Source organism: Theropithecus gelada, chromosome 6, assembly GCF_003255815.1.
Source record: "Theropithecus gelada isolate Dixy chromosome 6, Tgel_1.0, whole genome shotgun sequence".
Taxonomy (NCBI): domain Eukaryota; kingdom Metazoa; phylum Chordata; class Mammalia; order Primates; family Cercopithecidae; genus Theropithecus; species Theropithecus gelada.
In genome coordinates this window covers 17,019,790-17,043,828 of record NC_037673.1, presented here as the reverse complement: position 1 = coordinate 17,043,828, position 24,039 = coordinate 17,019,790, and positions in this window count along the sequence as shown.

Here is a 24,039-nt window from a genome sequence, read left to right as displayed (position 1 = left end):
TGACACCCGTGAAAGTTTAAACCACACAAGCTCAGAAATACACGTGGAACCCCTCACCCCTGGCCACCTCCTAATCATAGTAAAAGCCAACGTGGTCACCTTTCCCTGCTCTCGAAAGCGATTTTGAACCTGCTTGGAAGTCTGCCTTGCTCTCCCCAGAAAGTCTCATTAAGTGAGTAATAAAATTTTTCATTGGGAGGCTGAGCCAGGAGATCGAGACCATCCTGGTGAACACGGTGAAACTCCATCTCTACTAAAAATACAAAAAATTAGCCGGGCGTGGTGGTGGGTGCCTGTAGTCCCAGCTACAGGCTGAGGCAGGAGAATGGCGTGAACCCGGGAGGCGGAGCTTGCAGTGGGCGGAGATCGCGCCCACTGCACTCCAGCCTGGGCGACAGAGCCAGACTGTCTCAAAAAAAACAAAAACAAACAAAAAAATTTCTCATACCCTTTTGGTGCTGCTGTCGTGTCGTAAGTATGGACATTAGCAATTTGGGAGGCCAAGGTGGGCGGATCACCTGAGGTCAGCAGTTCGAGACCAGCCTGGCCAACATGGTGAAACCCCATCTCTACCAAAAATATGAAAATTAGCCAGGCGTGATGGCAGGTGGCTGTAGTCTCAGCTACTTGGGAGGCTGAGGTGGGAGGATCACCTGGAGGTTGCGGTAAGCCGAAATTGCACCACTTTACTCCAGCCTGGGTGACAGAGCGAAATTCTATCAAATAAATAAATAAGTAAATAAATAAATAAAATAAGTACAGACATTAGGACCAAATTTTTGGTGGGGTTCCATCCTGCCTCCCCATAATGACACAACACGAGGAGACTTTATTTTGTTTTCATGAAACATACAAGAAAACTCAGTTGCTGGTTATTCATACTCGTAATTATGGTGCCATCTCACAAATTATCCTGATAGGACTGTTCCTAGAAGTAGAATACGGTAGTAAGTCATGTCCTTCATAAAGAAGAAACCCATCTGCTTTAAACACCCATTGGGTTTTAGCATAGTTTGTTTAGTTAGAACAAGAGTAAGATTGCAAGTCCATTTCTATCTGCTAATGAACAAACACTAGAAAGTTCTTAGAGGCTTACAGACAGCCTGTTAATAACATAGGCCAGATTCAAGAAAAATAAAACATTTTTAAGGGCCTATCATTTGAAAGAAGCTCTAACAAAGAAAGGATTAGATTAGGCTCTAACCCTCAGGATTTCTAAAATAGCAAAGAGCACAGCTGCATTTTAAATCATCCGAGTGCGTGCATTATTTAGTAACTCCTTTTGTAACTGTTAGCACTACAGGTGCAATAAGAGAAAGTTAATTTTAGATGGCAGGGCATTTCCATTTTGTATATGTGTGTGTCATATGATTCATTCTCAAAAGCCTAATTTGAAAGCCTCAGTGAAGATGTTTCTGTTGAGGTAAAACTGAAGCAAAATACTTTTATTCTAGTCCATCGTGCGGAGTTTACTCTGCCATATAAAGTGGAGAATTTTCTCATTAATATTTCTGAGCTCTGTAATGCTTCATTTTCAGCTGGGTTAAAAATAAAAGACATCATAACAGCGCCAACTAAGTATTTCTATCAGGGTAGGAGTAATAAGCGGTTTGTGGCTCCGTGGGGATTATCACATTACATTCATGGAAAACCACCAGTGCAACCCAGGCGACATTCAAGTTTGCCGTTAAAAGTAATATATAGTTGTCTTGTGCTGAGGTCAGACTAATCTGGATAAGAAAGAAAAATGCTCTAAAAAAAATAGAATACAGAATGAAAAGAAAGACAATATTCCCCCTTGTTGGCTTGTCCCTGAAATTGGGCCCAGGCCAATATGCACACCCCGCCGCTTCCTGCTGGCATATTCTGGGGGTGAGAATCAATCCGCTCTTTGTAGATATTAAGAAATTGTGGAGGCATTAAAAAGGCAAACATTGAATAGATCTAATGTAGTTGGAGACAAAGGGTTTAAGTGATGTGGAGGAAGAGGGCAAGAGGAAAGCCGGTCAAGATCTGGGCCAGCCAGTGTCTCATTGGAGGGACTAGGGAGACTCAAGGTCACACCCGAGTCTCCCCCACAGCTCAGAGGTGACCCTTGTTTCTACTACTCTTAATGCTTTATGTCACCAGCCAAATGCAAACAGCTGATTTCCCTTGGGACTAGACTTACAAGGGAAGTTTACGAAGCATCCAAAGTGCAATGTTTCTTTAATGTGCTATTTTAAGTTAACCTGCGTGTGTGTGGGTGTTGTGTGTATGCGTGTGTAGTTTACACATCCTGTACACAGTGGTGGGAATGTATTCTTCTCGTCTTTTTTTTTTTTTTTTTTGAGACGAAGTTTCACTCTTGCCCCCCAGGCTGGAATGCGATGGCATGACCTCGGCTCACTGTAACCTCTCCCTCCTGGGTTCAAGCGATTCTCCTGCCTCAACCTCCCAAGTAGCTGGGACTACAGGCACCCGCCATCACATCCAGCTAATGTTTGTATTTTTAGTAAAGATGGTGTTTCACCGTGTTGGCCAGGCTGTTCTCGAACCCCTGACCTCAGGTGATCCGCCTGCCTAGGCCTCCCAAAGTGCTGGAATTATAGGTGTGAGCCACCATGCCCCACCTCTTCCTTAGTCTTTTTTTTTTTTTTTTTTTTTTTTTGAGACGGAGTCTCGCTCTGTCGCCCAGGCTGGAGTGCAGTGGCCGGATCTCAGCTCACTGCAAGCTCCGCCTCCCGGGTTCACGCCATTCTCCGGCCTCAGCCTCCCGAGTAGCTGGGACTACAGGCGCCCGCCACCTCGCCCGGCTAGTTTTTTGTATTTCTTAATAGAGACGGGGTTTCACCGTGTTAGCCAGGATGGTCTCGATCTCCTGACCTCGTGATCCGCCCGTCTCGGCCTCCCAAAGTGCTGGGATTACAGGCTTGAGCCACCGCGCCCGGCCTCTTCCTTAGCTTGCAGTGAGCTGAGATCCGGCCACTGCACTCCAGCCCGGGCGACAGAGCCAGACTCCGTCTCAAAAAAAAAAAAAAAGAAACATAAACTCTGTATGCATCATGTCTAACAGGTACTTCTGTTTGAGCCTTGATGCACAAAATTGTTTTAATAATGACTTAACCTTGAGCCAATTTTCAGTGTTAAAGCTTTCACTCCACACTAGAGAATAAAGTTGAAAGGGTTTTTTTCCTAAGTGAATGACCAAAGCATTATTTTGCTAAAGCAATAAACTTCAACTGTAAATCGTGCCATGCAGTAAGTAGGTCACTGAAAACTAAAATGATATCAGATGTAGTCTAGGATTTCAGTTTAGCAGGATTATCTTTTCTAATTGCTGTTAAAATAAAACAACTATTTTTACTAAAAGCTTGGGGGTATGCTAGAGTGTTTTTAAAGCTATATTACAGCAAAAAAAAAAAAAATTCTTCCCATGACAAGATTTTATAAAAATGCATCTGTTCACCTTACCGCCTTAGTAAAATTGTACACTGGATAGAATTTTGATTTTAAAGATTTAGAGCCCTGGGATGCCACGTGGGCACTGTGAATAGAATTTTCAATCAGGAACATGGTGAAACCCCGTCTCTACTAAAAATGCAAAAATTAGACGGGCATCGTGGCGCATGCCTGCAGTCCCAGCTACTTGGGAGGCTGAGGCAGGGGATCGCTTGAACCCGGGAGGTGGAGGTTGCAGTGAGCATCACGCCATTGCAAGCCAGCTTGGGCAACAGAGTGAGATTTTATCTCCAAAAAAAAAAAGAATTTTCAATGAGGAACTGTCATGCCCTTCCTAATGTGCTAGGAACACCACTGAATAAGCAAAGAGTAAGTGAGAGAAGTTTCTCTTTATAGATTTCCAGCTAAAGAAATGGTAAAATTTGAATAGGACCACTTTACAACCCCAGTAAATGGAGGAACCTGCCCGTTGAGCACCAAGGGTTGAGAACATCACAAAAGGAGAGACAACCAGATACTGCATGTCTCCTGTTGGAAATGCCCCACACTGTCTACAGAGTAGTCTCGCCCTACCCTGCTCCCTCAGAAACAACTTGAATCTGAACAAGTGTCTAGACCTAAATCGATATTTATAGGAAATACAAGGAAGAGAGAAAAATGTTACTGAACACCATGGAGATGCCATCAGCAAAACTCATTTATGAAAAACTCTACAAGACAAACAACCTAGTTTCCTCAGCAAATGAGTTACAAGGAATTAGGAAAAAGAAAAAGTGCCAGGCACATTGGCTCTTGCTTGTAAGGAGGACAAGACAGGAGGATGGCTTGAGCCCAGGAGTTCCAGACCAGCCTGGGCAACATAATGAGACCCTGTCTCTAGAAAAAAAAGTTAAAACTTAGCCTAGTGTGGTGTGTGCCTACAGTCCCTGCTACTTGGGAGACTAAAACAGAAGGATTACTTGAGCCCAGGAGTTCAAGGCTGCAGTGAGCTGTGATCACACCACTGCACTCCAGCCTGGGCAACAGAGTGAAACCCTGACTGTGTCACCAAAAAAATAAATAAATAAATAATTTTTTTTTAAAAAAGGAAATCTACATAGGTTAAGAGACAACTACTCATCACAAGGTGACCTCATATACTTCTTGATTCAAACAAACCAACTAAAAGAAAAATGACATAGATGAGGTGATTGAAAACCTCCTGGATATTTTTTATCATAGTTAAGCAACCATTGTTATTTGTTTTAAAAATAATAATGGTATTTTGATTATGTTGAAAGAGAAAATCCATATATTCTGAAGTCACAGACTGAAACATTTACAGATTTTTAATAATTAATTTTTTATTTGACAAAGGAGGTATGTTCTGGAATTACTTCTTCAAAGAATTATGACTCTTTCTTCTTCCCCACTCCAAGCTAAAGTTCCCCTCCATCATATTTCAATACTACCTTGTATATATCTCTATCTTTGCACCTCCATGTTGCATAATAATCTGTTTGAGTGTTTCTACCACTAGACAGAGCATCATTAGGTCGATGATCATGCCATAATTGACTTGGTTTCTCCAATGCCTGACACATGGTGAATCAATAAATGAATGAATGCATGAACAATTCATTAACACCAATATTTTATTTTCACCTGCAAATGCTTATAGTACCAGGAGTTTTGAACTCCCCAATGCAAATGACAAATGGTTTCTGATTCCCAAGCAATAGAATTACCAAACAGCTTTCAGCCTCACTGTTTTAGCCATGTCTTCCTCCAAAGAATCGATGATTAATAGTCATAATAGCCAACTTTTATAGCCCACTTCCTATACACTGGGCACTGTTCCGAGTACTTATGTTTTAAATCATATTTTCATTATAATTCTTTGACATAAGGCCTAGTCTGATCATTCTCATGTTAGAGATGAGAAACTGAAACACAGAGATGTGGGTCAGTGTCCAAGGTCTCTCATAAGGGGTAGACCTGGGATTCATACCCAGGAAGTCTGCTTCCAGGACTTCTTCACTTGCCATGCTCAATAGCCTCCCTAAGATAACGAGAGCCTTGCTAACCGAGTAGGTGTGGACTTTGCAGAAAGCTGCATCTCTGGACCATTGCAGTTCCAAGCACTTGATTCATAAATGATCATTTTATTCATGCCAAAAAACACTATGAAATAAAGGCAACCTTAGGAAGATAAATAATCAGTATCAGAATCATGTAAGATAAAATACATAGCAGAAGAATGTAAGATTGTCTTCAGATGTTTTGAAGGTTTTCTTTGTATGTGTTTTTTGCTGTTGTTGTTGTTGTTATTTTTTGTTTTGAGATACAGTCTCGCCCTGATGCCCAAGCTAGAGTGCAGTGGCACAATCTCGGCTCACTACAACCTCCAATTCCTGGGTTCAAGTGATTCTCGTGCCTCAGCCTCCCAAGTAGCTGGGACTACAGGCACCCACCATCACACCTGGCTAATTTTTGTATTTTTAGTAGAGATGGGGTTTCGCCATGTTGGCCAGGTTAGTCTCGAACTCCTGACCTCAGATGATCTACCTGCCTCGGCCTCTGAAGGGGGTGAGATTACAGGTGTGAGCCACAGCCTTCAGATGTTTAGTCAATCAAATTACTTCCCACCTCAGTACAGACGTTTTGCCCAGCTAGTTAAAGAGTGTTTTCTCGGGATGAGATCAGATGTGGCATTGACCCCATCCATAAGACACCCGTCATCTGACTGGAACGAAAAATGAATTCCCAATTTAGCTCTTTCCTTGTGCCTCCTGCCCCATCTGGATACTGCTTCTTTCTTGGACTAATATCACAGTTAATCACGGTTACAAAAACACGGAACATTCCTCCCTCATTTGAGGAATTTGGGATTGGTCAAAATCATTGTTGAACAAAATATCTAAGACAGAATGGGATAGACTTTACTTGATCTTTCCTTTTTCTCTTTTTCCAAGGAAGAAGGAGTCTCACTGACTCCAGGATTCTTGGCTTAGCCATTACTCAAGCCACAAATACTTCAGTTATCCAGTGAGTCAGCAGCCTTCAACCGCACTTTAAATAAAGGCCTTCTATCATGATACTTTTCACATCTGTTTTACTCCCTGTTGTATACCCTATAAATGCTAAGCTGTTACGATTGTTTTTCCTCTGATTTCTTTCTGCGGAGATAGACCTGACATTTCTTTCAAGAAGACTGTTACTTATTTTCTACTAAGACTCAAACAACAAACTTTCTAGTGAATTCAACTGGGAGCTTCTTCTGGCCAATTGTAGCATCACTCTTTTTTTTTCTTTTTTTTTTTTTTTAGTTTTTTTTTTTTTTTTTTTTATTTTTAGATGGAGTCTCACTCTGTGGCCCAGGCTGGAGTGCAGTGGCACAATCTTGGCTCACTGCAACCTCTGCCTCCTGGGTTCAAGTGATTCTCCTACCTCAGCCTCCTGAGCAGCTGGGATTACAGGCATGCACCACCAGACCCAGCTAATTTTTTTTTTTGAGACGGAGTCCTGCTCTGTCACCCAGCTCCCAGGTTCAAGCGATTCTCTTCCCTCAGCCTCCCGAGTAGCTGAGATTACAGGCTCCCGCCACCAGGCCCAGCTACTTTTTTTGTATTTTTAGTAGAGACGGGGTTTTGCCACGTTGGCCAGGCTGGTCTCGAACTCCTGACCTCAGGTGATCCGCCTGCCTTGGTCTCCCAAAGTGCTGGGATTACAGGCGTTAGCCATCGTGCCTGACCTCTTTTTTTTTTTTTCCCTACTTTATTGTGGTACAACATGCATATATAAAGTTTACAATTTTAGCCTTTTTTTGTTTTTTTTTTTTTTGAGACGGAGCCTCGTTCTGTCGCCCAGGCTGGAATGCAGTGGTGCAATCTCAGCTCACTGCAAGCTCTGCCTCCCGGGTTCATGCCATTCTCCTGCCTCAGCCTCCCGAGTAGCTGGGACTACAGGCGCCCGCCACCACGCCCAGCTCATTTTTTGTATTTTTAGTAGAGATGGGGTTTCACCGTGTTAGCCAGGATGGTCTCGATCTCCTGACCACGTGATCTGCCCATCTCGCCTCCCAAAGTGCTGGGATTACAGGCGTCAGCCACCGTGCCCGGCCAATTTTAGCCATTTTTAATTATATGACTCAGCAGGATTAAGTACATTCACATTGTTATGCAACCATTACCGCCATTTATCGCCAGAACTTGCTTCATCTTCCCAAATTTAGACTGTGTATCACTTAAATTCAAACTCCTAACCCCCAACCTAGGCCCTAGCAAGCACCATTATACTTTCTGTCTCTCCTAATTTGTTCTTAGCTTTTTTGATGGTTTTAATAAATGTAATAATCATGATAAGGGCAATGGGTTGCTAAAACAAAGAAACCTATACCTTTTTAATCCTTAAATCCATTTTTCAACAGTTATTTAATTTGTAAATGATCCTTACTTTCTTTTTTTAGACAGAGTTTCACTCTTGTCGCCCAGGCTGGAGTGCAGTGGCGCAATCTCGGCTCACTGCAACCTCCACCTCCCGGGTTCAAGCAATTCTCCTGCCTCAGCCTGGGATTACAAGTGCCCTCCACTACTCTCAGCTAATTTTTGTATTTTCAGTATAGACAGGGTTTTGCCATGTTGGCCAGGCTTGTCTTGAACTCATGATCTCAGGTGATCAACCTGCTTCGGCCTCCCAATGTGCTGGGATTACAGGCATGAGTCACCTCGCCCAGCCTTTTTTTTTTTTTTTTTTTTTTTTTGAGATGGAGTCTCACTCTGTAGCCCAGGCTGGAGTGCAGTAGTGTGATCTTGGCTCACTGCAACCTCTGCCTTCCGGGTTCAAGGGATTCTCCTGCCTCAGCCTCCCAAGTAGCTGGGACTACAGGCACCTACCACCACGCCCGGCTAATTTTTGTATTTTTAGTAGAGATGGGGTTTCACCATGTTGGCCAGGATGGTCTCAATCTCTTGACCTCATGATCCGCCCACTTCGACTTCCCAAAGTGCTGGGATTACAGGCATGAGCCACCTCGCCCAATTGATCCTTACTTTTGATGCTCTGTTTTAATCCACTTGTCTGCACACTGCTTTTAGGCACATTTTATGTGGTTCTTAATGTAATCAAATATTGGGCAGGAAAAAGAAAGGATCTCTAACTAAAAACAAGTTTAAGGGCTGGGCGAGGTGGTTCACACCTGTAATCCCAACATTTTGGGAGGCTGAGGTGGGAGGATCACTAGAGGCCAGAAGTTTGAGATGAGCCCAGGCAATATAGCAAGACCCCCATCTCTACAAAAAAAAAAAAAAAAAAAAATTAAAAATTAGTCAGGCATGGTGGCATGTGCCTGTAGTCCCGGCTACTGGGGAGGCTGAGGTGGGAGGATAGTTTGAGGCCAGGAGTTTCAGGCTGAAATGAAATATGATTGCACCATTGCACTCCAGCCTAGGCAACAGAGCAAGAGTCTGCCTCAAAACAAATAATAATAATAAAAAAATGAAATAAATAAATAAATTTAAATTGTGCTGGAGAAATAAGTTGGTTTACCAAAGGCTTCAAATTATACGTATTTTGGTGGCATTTTTCTTCACGAACACTGTTAACCATGGATAATTCAGAATTTCCTAAGTTTGAGACAGTCGACTGATTGCCCACAAAAAGCTTTGACTCACTTATCAAGTTATTTTAAAAGTAACTTTTCTCCTTTCTTGGATATCTTTGAGCTGGCACATCAGAAAACAGGCAAAGAAAGGTAAACCTCAGGAGACAATTACCAGGGATAATTAAATAAGGATGAATATCTAATAAAGCAACTTCTCAGCACCCAAGGGCAAATGGCAGCGAGAAAATATTCTTGTTGTGTTTTAAAAGCTGAGTAGGCAGACCGCACAGCACAGGGGGAAGAACCCCTGCCTAATTTTTGAGACCTGGACGCTGTGAGGAGTCTCCCTGCGGGCAGATGAAGAAGCAGCAGTTCCACACCCAGAGGCAAGGCCTGAGGATCACATTCACACCAAAGAGCGGAAAGTAAAACCCACCCCATTCCCAACTCCTCAATATACTTTTTTTTTTAAATTTCAATAGGTTTTGGGGGAACAAGTGGTGTTTGGTTACATGAATACGTTCTTTAGTGGAGATTGCTGAGATTTTTGTGCACTCACCACCCAAGCAGTGTTCACTGCACCCAATGTGTGTAGTCTTTTATCCATCACCCACTTCCCACCCTTTTCTCTGATTCCCAAAGTCCACTGTATGCTTCTAATGCCTTTGTATCCTCATAGCTTAGCTCCCACTGATGAGTGAGAACGTACGACATTTGTGTTTCCATTTGTGAGTTACTTCACTTAGAATAATAGTTTCCAGTTCCATCCAGGTTACTGTGAATGCCATTACTTTGTTCCATTTTATGGCCACAATTTCTTTATCCACTTGTTGATTGACCAATATTGACTCAATATTCTAATAAAGTAGAAATTAAAAATAAAAATTATAGCCTGGGCAATGTGGCAAGACCCCATCTCTACAAAAAATTTTAAAATGCGCGAGGCATGGTGGTGCCTGAGACAGGAGGATTGCTTGAGCCAAGGAGATTGAGGCTGCAGTGACCCGTGATGGCACCACTGCACTCCAGCCTGAGCAACAGAGTGAGACCCTGTCTCAAAAACAATTTTAAAATTAAAATTAAAAGATCACGTAGGGTTAGTGAGGAAATGTCTCCCCAATGGATTTTCAAGAGCCTAATTTAATAAAATATATTTCATTATCACTGATGATAATAACCTTGTTTCTAAAACAAGATTTTAGAAAACTTTAATCTCCAAATCTCATCGGGGTGACAGTGCAAACACACACTTAAGATCTTTAAGCAACCCTCTATGCATTGTTTTATTAATTATATCATACACTAAATAGAATGTATATACTATACATGGTATGCATGGAGAAAGGGAGAGATCTAAAAAGCGAATTAACAAATGGACCACAAATTTTTGGATATTACTCTCCTGGTATGCAAAATATAAGGAAAGGGGACTTTGACCTTTGTGAAATTCTCCTTGGGACAAGAGGCTAAATGCTGATCATTCAGTGGTCCCACAATCCCTTTAATAAAGGGGGAAAATATGTCCTGAGCCCATTCCTATTGGGATAATTACAAGGGACTTTCTACGAGCACAGGGTCTGCTTACCTTTCTACACACTAATTATCCTCCAGGAAGTGGGGTTTCGCCCTGAGATCCCTCCATCCAAATCCCCAGTCACTTCCTCTAAGGAAAGCATTCATCATTTCCTTCCAGCCCAGGCCTAAACTGTTTCATATTGTATTGCTCAGGGCTCTTAACAAGTCCAGAAGCAATCACATTTGTGCCGTGCGTATCCCTTGAAGGCGGAGTGGAAGAGATGTTGTGGAGCTTTCTAACTCCTTTCCATAACAACAAACGAAGCCATGGATCTTGAAAAGTGAGTAAAATCCAAATGGTTTAATAGTAAAGACATTACCTAGCAGCACCAGACATTTGCTGAAATCTCAGGCAGAATCTTGAGGAAAAAAACCTCATCAACCTAACTAAAATTATAAAAGGATGTAATGGTGAGGCGGCCAAAGCCTGGAGCCCTTCATCTCTTTAGACAAAACAACTGCAAAGCTCACTTCAAACGTGTTGACGTTTCTTCCATGGACTGGACACAACAAGCTGTTTCTGCCTTCTGGAAGTGTTTTTTCCCTTCCTTATCCTAACATCAAAATGAAACCACAAAGAGAACACAACATCTCCAATCCCAAATGGTGTTTCTCTGTGAGATCCAGCTGAGAAGTTAATCAAATCCTAATTTAGTAGCTATTCTTTTTCAAGTTGCAGTAAACATCATAATAGACACACACACACCGTACAGGTAGTGAGAAAAATCACTGCCAAAAATATCACAAGCACCCTTGGGCAAACTTCCTTTCTCTGACTTTCTTTAATACTTCAGGGACCTGTGCACGGTTGTCTGCCGCACAGCAGATCACACTGAGGCCTTTTATGGAAGAGCGTCCCCTCTCCCTTTCCTGCTCTAACTACTGTGTGTGTGGCTGGAGGCTGTCAGCCTGTGACCTGGACCAACAACGAGCCCCTGTGGTTCAGGGATCACTGCCCATTAAGAGGAGAGAAGAGGTCAGTAGAAAAGGAATTCTGCTCGGTGAAGTGTCTTGCTCAGCAAGATGTAATGAGTATCTGATTCACCACACAGAGATCAATTGTTACAATCGTTTATTGGACCACAGAACATTAACAGCTTTAGAAGGGAGGAGAAAATAGCTCCTTTCTCCCTTTCAACTGTCAGCACACGTTCTGCCTTCTGGCCTTCTGGTTACAGAGAAGGGGACATGGCCCAGTAATTGTCTCCCAAGGCCTGGACACCTCCTTAGGAGAGGGATCTCCACAAAGCCCCCCAGCCTGAACTGCAAGACAGAAATGGTTTTATAAGGAACAAGAACAAATTTTAAGCATTTTCTATTTTTTAGTTATTCCACTTACTTGAAGTTACTTGAAGCACTTTTTTTTTGAGAGAGAGTCTCACTCTGTCGCCCAGGCTGGAGTGCAGTGGCATGATCTCGGCTCACCACAAGCTCTGCCTCCTGGGTTCATGCCATCCTCCTGCCTCAGCGTCCTGAGTAGCTGAGACCATAGGAGCACGCTGCCAGGCCTGGCTAATTTTTTGTATTTTTAGTAGAGATGGGGTTTCACCGTGTTAGCCAGGATGGTCTCAATCTCCTTACCTTGTGATCTGCCCACCTCAGCCTCCTGAAGTGCTGGGATTACAGGCGTGAGCCACCGCACCTGGCCTTGAAGCACTTTCAAAGAGAAGTAAAATATGTTAACTATTTTTTTTTTTAACAGAGTATTGCTGTGTTCCCCAGGCTGGAGTGCAGTGGTATGATGACTTGGCTCACTACAGCCTCAACCTCCTGAGCTAAGCAATCCTCCTACCTGAGCCTCCCAAGCAGCTGAGACTACAGACAAGTGCTACCACATCCAGTTAACTTTCTGTATTTTTTGTAGAGATGGAGTCTTGCTATATTGCCCAGACTAGTCTCGAACTCCTAGGGTCAAGTGATTCTCCCACCTCGGCCTCCCAAAGTGCGTTGAGTCATTGTGTCTGGTCATTAACTACTCTTTGATTTTTTTTTTTTTTTTTTTTTTGGAATGGAGTCTTGCTCTGTCCCCCAGACTGGAGTGCAATGGCACAATCTTGGCTCACTGCAACCTCTGCCTCCTGGGTTCAAGCAATTCTCCTGTCTCAGCCTCCTGAGTAGCTGGCATTACAGGCACATGCCACCATGCCCAGCTAATTTTTGTATTTTTAGTAGAGACAGGGTTTCGCCATGTTGGCCAGGCTGGTCTCAAACTCGTGGGCTCAAGTGATCCTCCCCTCTCGGCCTCCCAAAGTACTGGGATTACAGGCGTGAGTCACTGTGCCTGGCCATTAACTACTTTCAAAAGCTCTCTTCATATAAATCTCAAGAAACAAGGGTAGACAAAGACATGTATGTCTTCTCATATTTTCCATCTGATTTCTACTCTTAATTCTAAATTCTTCAAAGATAGAGGCCAAAACTAATTAATCTATGTGGTCCTTACAGTACTGGCAGAAACAGCTGCACCTAGAGTACTCTGAGTCCATCTTATATTTGTTCATTTTTTAAAATCAATTTAAACCATTTATTTTCTTTCTCATTTTCTTCATTTCCTCTTCCTACAATTTCTTAGCTCTGCCTTCCTGTTTTCTGTCTTCATTTGATCCTCCTTGTTCATATCCACCTCTATCTCCCCTTTTCCTTCAATTTTTATTTTATTTTATTTTATTTTATTTTATTTTATTTTGAGACAGAGTCTCGCTCAGTTTCTCAGGCTGGAGTGCAGTGGCACGATCTCGGCTCACTGCAAGCTCCGCCTCCCAGGTTCACGCCATTCTCCTGCCTCAGGCCTTCTGAGTAGCTGGGACTACAGGCGCCCGCTGCCACACCTGGCTAATTTTTTTTTTTTTTGTATTTTTAGTAGAGACGGGGTTTTACTGTGTTAGCCAGATGGTCTCGATCTCCTGACCTCATGATCCACCCGCCTTGCCCTCCCAAAGTGCTGGGATTACAGGCGTGAGTCACGGTGCCTGGCCCAATTTTTATTTTAAAAGCTGTCTGCCTTCTAGAATTAACCCAAGCTTCCAGAAACCAGCAGGTGCTTATTGAAGGAATTGATGAGTGGATGAAATTGCCATCCATTCAGACATTCTGGGTCTTCTTCTAGACTCAAAACGGAAGAATGAGGAAAAGAAATGGAATTCTGTCAGGAGAGAAATGGAATTCAGCTGGGAGAGAAGACTGAGCACTTCCCCTGTCTCCTGCTCTTCTGCACAAGCTTATTGAAATAATGGACAAATCAGCCAGGTATGGTGGCTCACGCCTGTAATCCCAGCACTTTGGGAGGCCGAGGCGGTTGGATCACCTGAGGTCAGGAGTTCGAGACCAGCCTGGCCAGCATGGTGAAACCCCATTTCTACTAAAAATATAAACATCAGCTGGGCGTGGCGGCGGGTGCCTGTAATCCCAGCTACTCTGGAGGCTGAGGCAGGAGAATCACTTGAACCCAGGAGGCAGAGGCTGCAGTAAGCCAAGATTGTGCCATTGCACCCCAGCCTGGATGACAGAACGAAACTCTGTCCCAAAAAAAAAAAAAAAAAAAAAAAAAAAAAAAGGCCAAATCATGCCCAGCTGCAGGAAATGAGCAAGCACCTATGAAAAAGTCCCGAAAATAAAAACGGCAGCAAAAAAATGGTTGTATGCCAAACAACAGTTACCAGCTTTCCAGGAAAAACTCATTCACAAATCGGAGGAAATTGGTGCTCATCTGCTGAAGGGAATGGAAAGAGCCTCCTTTGTGCAACCTGTGCTGCAAAGACCGCAAGCACTGTGGTCAGACAAAAGACAAACAAAGAGACTTCTGGGAAATGCTACAACTGAGAAGAAAGTCATTTCATCTAACCAAGAGGCTGCACCACACAGGTGCCTCCTGTAGATATCCAGCTATCCGAACAGATACTATAATATTCTATAATGAGAAATGTGAGTGTTTCAACAAAACAACAATATTGTTTCCTGTCCAATAAAGAAAATGTATTTCCCTTTTCTTTCATTATCCTATTTTAACACAACCAATTCCATTATTGCGTCTTCATGTCCTGGGCAATTCCACAGTGGACAACATCAAGGTATTAAGCGCTGTTTCTGCCAGGCCTCCCTGTATTTCAGCACCACACCCCAAATTAGTCATAAAGCTCATGAAAACACCAGTCTATCTAGAAGCTGACATGCAAAATTCATTCCAGGCAGCTTGATTTTCCCTCTCACCAACTGTTAGAGTCATTGTGGTTACATCTAGCCATAAGATCTTTCCTTTCATCCACATTTAAACTGAGTCCCATGTAGCATGCAGCAGCAATGAGGTTATGGAGAATGATGGAAAAAGGAAGAGTGAATGGAAAGAAAAGATCATGTGTCTTCTCTGTGTCTTTTCTTTTCTTTTTTTTCTTGGAGACAGATCTCACTTTGTTGCCCAGGCTGGAGTGCAGTGGTGTGATCACGACTCACTGCAACCTCCTCCGCCTCCCAGGTTCAAGTGATTCTCCTGCCTCAGCCTCCTGAGTAGCTGGGATTACAGGCGCCTGCCACCATGCCCAGCTAAATTTTTTGTATTTTTAGTTAAGAAGGGGTTTCACCATGTTGGCCAGGCTGGTCTCGAACTCCTGACCTCAGGTGATCCACCCGCTTCGGCCTCCCAGAGTGCTGGGATTACAGGCGTGAGCCACCGCGCCTGGCTCTTTGTGTCTTTTCCTTTAGGGAAGAAACAAATGAAAAAGCGAATAAAGATCGTAAGGTCCCTTTTTGAAATTCATTAATGTAAACCTTTTCTCTTGGCAAAATAAAGATAAAAATTTAATAACCCTATGGCAGCACATGCCCCCCACTACCTGTTTTTCTCTTTTTTTGAGATGGAGTTTCGCTCTTGTTGCTCAGGCTGGAGTGCAATGGCACAATCTCAGCTCTGTGCAACCTCTGCCTCCCGGGTTCAAGCGATTCTCCTGCCTCAGCCTCCTGAGTAGCTGGGATACAGGCATGTGCCACTACACCCAGCTAATTTTGGATTTTTAGTAGAGACGTGTTTTCTCTGTGTTGGTCAAGCTGGTCTCCAACTCCCGAACTCAGGTGATCTGTCCGCCTTGGCCTCCCAAAGTGCTAGGATTACAGGCATAAGACACCACATCTGGCCCCCTCCTTTTTTTTTTTTTTTTTTGAACATTTACCCTTCTGTAATAAAAAGACTCAGACTATGGGCTCCACACAATTTCTAAAATGTTTTTTCTTCCAGGCAGAACATGGAATTGATTGCTGCTTTTTAAAAGCAAGTCACATCAGGGCTGGGCGTGGTGGCTCACGCCTGTAATTCTAGCACTTTGGGAGGCCGAGGCAGGCAGATCACGAGGTCAGGAGATCGAGACCATCCTGGCTAACACGGTGAAACCCCGTTTCTACTAAAAATACAAAAAAATTAGCCAGGCGTAGTGGCGGGCGCCTGTAGTCCCAGCTACTCGGGAGGCTGAGGCAGGAGAATGGCATGAACCCGGGAGGCAGAGCTTGCAGTGAGCTGAGATCCGGCCACTGCACTCCAGCCTGGGCGACAGGGCGAGACTCCGTCTCAGAAAAAAAAAAAAAAAAAAAAAAAAAAAATCATGTCAGATTCACGGGTTTTCATGAATGACAATACCTTCCAAAACCAAGCTTTCATGGAAGAAATATACTTTCATCCATAACATCGTACTCCAGGCGAGACTTTCTGCTGATCTTCCGTTTCCTAATGAATTTGCTTTAAGTTTTAAGAGAAAGTTGGATACTCTCTAGAGGGAACCCCAGTCTATAGCAACGGTTAACTCATTCTTTCCTAAAAGCCATGTCTCTAAAGAGAAGCAAGAGGTATTCATCCCAAACTACGGTGACATTATTTTAAATAATTCCATTTTAGATCAGATTAAGCCTAGATTAAGCCCACTCACGGATCACTTTCCTTCTCAAAAAAATGAAAGCGCTTTATAGAGATGAACAAAGTAAGCTTCACAAATTTGCTTTTTGAAGGTGAAAAAATCACACTTGCTTACAAAAGGGCAAAATTGTGGTTTTCTCTGCTTTTTTTTTTTCTTTTCTTTCTAGTAGTAAAAGCAGGGGTGACAGCCCCAGAACTGTGCAAAGTGCTGAAAAGAAGGTGGTGGATAAGACCACTCTTCTCTTACTAGGAAATAAGCCAGGCTGGCCCATGCCTTCTCTGGACTTGCAGAACAACTCAGAAAGCTTCCCAGGAAAATCACTCTGGCTGGCTGTGAGAGTCTCAGAGACAGCGGATTCCCAGGCTTGTTGAAACTCAGTGCATTGGGTTCCCGCAGGATTTTCTTCATTTTTTAATTGTCCCAACCTCTGTCTATATTTTACAATTCAGAATCTTTCTTGTCATTGTGATTCTGGCAGATTCTGTGTTTTTTTGTAACTGTTCAGTTTGAAGGCGTCTCACACTCCCCATTATATGCAATATATCCACAAGCGGGAGAAACTTAATCTTTTATTTTTTTATATTTTATTTTATTTTTTGAGACAGGGCCTTACTCTATAGCCCAGGCTGGAGTGCAGTGCTGTGCTGGAGTGCAGCCCTGTGATCTTGACTCACTGTAACAACCTTCACCTCCCAGGCTCAAGCAATCCTCCCACCTCAGCCTCCCAAGTAGCTGGGACCACAGGTGTGCACCACCACACCCAGCTAATTTTTTTGTATTTGTGGTAAAGATGGGATTTCACCACGTTGCCCAGGCTAGTCTCTAACTCTTGGACTCAAGTGGTCTGCCCACCTTGGTCTCCCAAAGTGCTGGGATTACAGGCATGAGCCACTGTGTCTGGCCAATCTTTTAGAAAATAGAGCAATTGTCTTCTTGTATTTTCTTTTTCTTCTATGCCTTGTTCTAAAATAATCTCCTTTATTCTCTCAATATTTTAGTGTCACTTAAAAAATACTCTAAGAAGAGCTAATGTGTTCCAAGTGCTTGGGAACCTTGGTTAAGGGGTCTAAGAGAAACAAGAAAGAGGAAATGCAAGCACATCCCATACATTGTTGCAACATCCATGCTGAGAGATTATGAGCAGGCAGAAAACAAAAGGGCCCTATGAAGGACTTAAGGGAGAAATTGTATCCTAACCTACAACTGTAGAGTTGTTACAAAGGGTTCTTTAAATATTTCTGATGGGAATGAAATGAATGATGGCTAAGGAGGGGGGAAGAGGGTTGAAAGGGCAGATGTCAGGTAAATGAAAATGGTGAATTTCCTAGTTGGCCACACCGACCTCACCTCGACAATGAGTTATTTTTCTTTTTTATTTAACACTTGGAAGTTACCTCTTGCATAATTTGCTTCTGACCTCAATATAATCTAGTTCGGAATTGCTTCTGTTTGGATCACCCTCATTCATTAAAAGACATTTCCATCTTAGGAAGTTTAGAAAAGGCTCTTGCCACTCATCATTTGTAGGAAAGCTTTTACACGGAAACAAATATACGCCAGATCCTTTGCTATGGGTTGGATTTACTAAACATCCCTGGATTACTTTATAATTGGAGTCCTTTTTATGGAGATCTGGACCAGATAAAATCCACACAGACCTGCATTATATCATTTAATCTTCACAACAATCCTTGGGAAAATAAGCATCTGTTATTCTATGCTACAAAAGAGGAAACGGAAATGCTTTGTAGCTAAATAATTTACCTACCATCACAGAAGAAGCTTTCCCGCTGTGTCTGACACAATCTGTGCTTTCCTTCCCGGCTACCACCTCTTTGCCCTAGTGGAGAAAGGCAGGATTGGAGATCTTTGGTCTTTCAAGCCAACTTAAATTGCAATTTAAAAATTTACACTTCTTTGCCAGAAATAATAGAAAAGGCCAGATCTTAGATCTTAGTCTTTCAATTTAATTAATTACATGTATATTTATAATTATATATAAATATATTTTATATATGTAAACATATATATGTTTCCTTTTCAAATCAGTTTCTTGCTCTGTTTTCCAGGTTGCAATGCAGTAGTGTGATCACAGCTCATTGCAGCCTCAATCTCCTGGGCTCCAGCAATCCTTCTGCCCCAGCCTTCCGAGGAGCTGGGACTACAGACATGAGTCACCACACCCCATTAATTTTTTAAATTTTTTGTAGAGACAGGGTCTTACCATGTTACCCAGGCTGGTCTGTAACTCCTGGGTTCAAAAGAACCTCCTACCTCAGCCTCCCAAAATGCTAGAATTACAGGCGTGAGCCACCACACCCATCGTAAAATACTTAAATAATTTTAAATGTCTGGTCTTAAAATTTTAAATGACCATGTCACTATTGGGCACCAGGCTTTTCTGGGTTTTGTTTTTTATGTTTATTTGGCTTTAGCCTGGAAAAGGAAAAACAGTTTAAAATGCATAAAGTCTTAGGCCGGGCGCGGTGGCTCATGCCTGTAATCCCAGCACTTTGGGAGGCCCAGGCGGGCGGATCACGAGGTCAGACGATGGAGACCATCCTGGCGAACACGGTGAAAACCCGTCTCTACTAAAAATACAAAAATTAGGTGGGCGTGGTGGCGGGCACCTGTAGTCCCAGCTACTCGGGAGGCTGAGGCAGGAGAATGGTGTGAACCCAGGAGGAGGCGGAGCTTGCAGTGAGCAGGTATGGCGCCACTGCACTCCAGCCTGGGCCACAAAGCAAAACTCCGTCACAAAAAAAAAAAAAAAAAAAAAAAAAAACATAAAGTCTTCTCTTTCTTTTCTTCCTCTCTCTCTCTCTTTCATTCGTTTGCCAAAGGCAGAATGTATATGTAGAAAACCCACTGGACCTGCACACTCGTGGCGTCTCCTCTGGTCACACCGCTGCACACTATTCCAGGAGTCAGAAACCTTTTCTATAAAGGGCCAGGCAGGAAACAGGTCAGGCGTTGCAGGCCGGAAGGTCTCTGCTGTAACTAGTCAGCTCTGCATTTAGAGCTCAAAAGCAAGCAGAGGCAATACAGAAATGAACTGCGTAGTCGTGTTCCAACAACCGTGTTCAAGAAACACCCCAAGGGCTTCCTGTAATCCGTTGGGTACCACAGGCAGTTACAGTGCTATCCCCACGGGATCTCCTTCGATGTCAAAGTTCTTAACATGGGGTCCGCAGGCTTCAGGGAGTCTCTAAACTGCCCCTGAAATCATTTGCAAGCTGTTGTCTTTATGTCTTTTTGTTCATATGGTAATTTTTTAGGAGGTGGGGCCCATAGCTCTCACCGGGTTCTCAAAGGTTTGACTCAGAATAAGGTTAAACCTGAGATCCACAGTTCAATACTGGCTGGTTGCTGCAGGGTGAAGTCGCACAAGACACGCCCCGCTGTATTTTCAGTTCCCTTTTCCCTGTGATTCACAGGACTCACATTGCACTATCACGTGGGTCCTACAATCACCTCACACGACTTTCCCATCTTTTAGCCTCTGCAAATGTTTGCCAAGCTGTTTGACGTGAACCTTTCGTCTAATTCAATTCAACTCATGAACAACCAAAGAGCTCCTCAAAGCCAGGCTGTGTGTCCTGGGATTAGAGAAACAGATCAGAGTGGGAAGGAAGTCGCATGAGCAAACCACCAGGTCAGTGTGGCAGGGAGAGTTAGAGGCTCAAGAAGGGTGCCTACCCCAGATTTGGGGTCAGGGAATGTTTCCTGGAGGAAATCCTCGTGATGCTGGGGTCTTATTTGAGAGGTGAAGCTGGCTGGGCTTCTGGGTGGGTGGGGACTTGGAGAACTTTTCTGTCTAGCTAAAGGTTTGTAAACGCACCAATCAGCACTCTAAAAATGCGCCAATCAGCACTGTGTGTCTAGCTAACGGTTTGTAAACGCACCCATCAGTACTCTGTAAAAATGCACCAATCAGGGCTCTGTGTCTGGCTAAAGGTTTGTAAACACCAACCAGCACTCTGTAAAAATGGACCAATCAGTACTCTGTAAATGGACCAATCAGCACTCTGTAAAATGGACCAATCAGCAGGACATGGGTGGGGCCAAATAAGGGAATAAAAGCTGGCCACCCAAACCAGCAGTGGCAACCTGGGGGGTCTTCCACCCTCTGGAAGGTTTGTTCTTTTGCTCTTTGTGATAAATCTTGCTGCTGCTCATTCTGGGTCCACACTACCTTTATGAGCTGTAACACTCACTGTGAGGGTCTGCAGCTTCATTCCTGAAGTCAGCGAGACCAGGAGCCCACTGGGAAGAACAAACAACTCCGGACATGCCACCTTTATGAGCTGTAACAGTCGCTGCAAAGGTTTGCAGCTTCACTTTTGAAGTCAGCGAGACCACAAGCCCACCAGAAGGAAGAAACTCTGGACACATTTGAACATCTGAAGGAACGAAGTCTGGACACACCATTTTTAAGAACTGTAACACTCACTGCGAGGGTCTGCAGCTTCATTCTTGAAGTCAGTGAGACCAAGAACCCACCAGAAGGAACCAATTCTGGACACATTATGAATGCATGGGAATCTGAATCTCGGACTGTAATTTCTCTCTGCTTGCTGAACAGAGAAAAAGAGGGCAGGTAGAAGAGGAGACACATGCCAGTGTCCTTAGACAAATCACAATTGAGTTTGTTGGAACATAAAGCAGGGTGGAGTGACAAAAAGACTAGACTGCAGAGGGGAAAGAGGTTGTATCACCAAGGACATTGTTCAGTACTCTATGGTAAAGACAATGAGAAGTCGTCTTTTTTTTGAGACAGTCTTGTTCTGTTGCCCAGGCTGGGGTACAGTCAGTGGCACAATCTTGGCGCACTGCAACCTCCACCTCCCGGACTCAAGAAATTCTGTTTCAGCCTCCCGAGTAACTGAGATCACAGGCGCCTTCCACCGCACCTGGCTAATTTGTGTATTTTTGGTACAGATGGGGTTTCAGCATGTTGGCCAGGTTGGTCTCAAACTCCTGACCTCAAGTGATCCACATGCTTTGGCCTCCCAAAGTACTGGGATTACAGGTGTGAGTCACCGTGCCTGGTCAAGAAGTCTTATAGAGATAAAAGCCTGCTGCTCAGTGTGGCTGGTTGGACAGCAGATTTGACATAACTGGGAGCCTGTTAGAAATGAAATCCTGGACCCAACCTAGACCTACTGAATCCAAATCTGCATTTTAACACATCCTGGGGTGATTCATATACTCCAAGGTGATACATATACGCAGGAGCACTTATTTATCCTGAGTAAACCCTGTCCCCCATTTCACGTGGCAAACTCCTACCTACTCAAGTTTCCCAAATGGCCCCCAGGGCACTTGTTAAGTATAGGGATTTCTGGCCTCTCCCTCGGACCTTCTTCAGTATGTCAAGGCTGGGGCTAAGGAATTTGTTCTTCCAGCAAGTATTCAAGAATGACTCTTAATAAAGTTTGGGAAAATACATTTCCTGATCCCCAACTCAGCAAAATGAATTCCTTCTATGTCCCCATGCATCCAGAATTTATTCCTTCCAGTGGGTTCTTGGTCTCACTGACTTCAAGAATGGAGCTGCGGACCCTCGCGGTGAGTGTTACAGTTCTTAAAGATGGTGTGTCCGGAGTTTGTTCCTTCAGATGTTCAGATGTGTCCAGAGTTTCTTCCTTCTGGTGGGTTCGTGGTCTTGCTGACTTTAGGAGTGAAGCCGCAGACCTTCGCAGTGAGTGTTACAGCTCATAAAAGTAGTGTGGACCCAAAGAGTGAGCAGCAGCAAGATTTATTGTGAAGAGCAAAAGAACAAATCTTCCACAGCATGGAAGGGGACCCCAGCGGGTTGCCTGGGATGGGCAGCTTTTATTCCCTTATTTGGCCCCGCCCACATCCTGCTGATTGTTCCATTTTACAGAGAGCTGATTGGTCCATTTTACAGAGTGCTGATTGGTGTGTTTACAAACCTTTAACTAGACACAGAGAGCTGATTGGCGCATTTTTAGAGAATGCTGATTAGTGCGTTTACAAACCTTTAGCTAGACACAGAGCACTGATTGGTGTGTTTATAATCCTTTAGCTAGACAGAAAAGTTCTCCAAGTCCCCACTGGACCCAGGAAGTCTAGCTGGCTTCACCTCTCACCCATAGCACTTTATTCACACTTGTATCATGGTGTTAGTGAGTTGTTCTATTATTATTATTACGTTTTTTTTTTGAGACGGAGTTTTGCTCTTGTTGCCCAGAATGGCCAGGTTGGTGTGCAGTGGTGTGATCTTAGCTCACTGCAACCTCTGCCCCTGCAGGTTCAAGCAATTCTCCTGCCTCAGCCTCCCAAGTAGCTGGGACTACAGGCATGTGCCACCACACCCACCTAATTTTTGTATTTTTTTTAGTAGAGACGGGGTTTCACCATGTTGGCCAGGATGGTCTTGATCTCTTGACCTCATGATCTGCCCACCTCGGCCTCCCAAAGTGCTGGGATTACAGGTGTGAGTTATTATGATTTTTTAAAAGTACCTGTTTTCCTTGGTAGACATTGAGCCCTTTTGTGTTGCCAGGGCCTGGCCCAGGACCTTTAAATTCAGTAAAAGATCCAGTGCATGCATGAATAACAATGACTACCACATGGCCACCAATTAGTGTGAGTCCATTGGCCTGGCCAAAGGTCAAATATGGCATTAAAACGAAAGTAGCTTCAGTTTGAATGAGCCATTCATCAGCAGCATTTTGTTCCGAATATCCAAATCAAGGTCGAGGGGATGTTCCTGTTACCAGTTCAAGCTGAAACTTTTCTTTGCACTAAAACTGGACATTTTGTTCCCTCTAGCAACGGCCAATTAGGGCAGCTCCTGCCTGCCTCCCAAGACGATGCTCCCGTCCTCCAGCAATTACTACCTGAAGACGGCTGTATTTCCCTGGCCTTGCAAACCACCTAAGGACTGTGTTTGACCGGTTGACCTTCTTTGATAGCAAATTCCTCTAGCTGGCCACAAGTCACATGAAGAAGTTATTTCCTTTTATTTGTTCTAAATTTCCTTTGTAAACTGTTGGCCTCCTTTAAGAGTATAACTTTTAAAAGAGAAATTAATACAATTGTTTTATTGTGAGCAGGAATAGTTAGGGAATATAAATATTTTTAAAATCCCTTGCAGAATCTCTGATTTAATTTTATATATATATGTGTGTGTGTGTGTGTGTGTGTGTGTGTGTGTGTATATATATATTTTTTCTGGACATAAAGGTGTTCATTTTTCAAATTTTGCAAAATAAAGAAAAATGTAAAGAATATACATCCAGGCTGGTGCAATGGCTCACACCTGTAATCCCAGCACTTTGGGAGCCAAAGGCGGGCAGATCACTTTGAGCTGAGGAGTTCGAGACCAGTCTGGGCAACATGGTGAAACCTCGTCTCTACTAAAAATATGGAAAATTAGCCGGGCATGATGGTGTGTGCCTGTAGTCCCAGCTACTCCAGAGGCTGAGATGGGAGGATCACCAGAGCCCGTGAGGTTGAGGTTGCAGTGAGTGGAGATCATGCCACTGCACTCCAGCCTGGGCAACAGACCCAGACTTT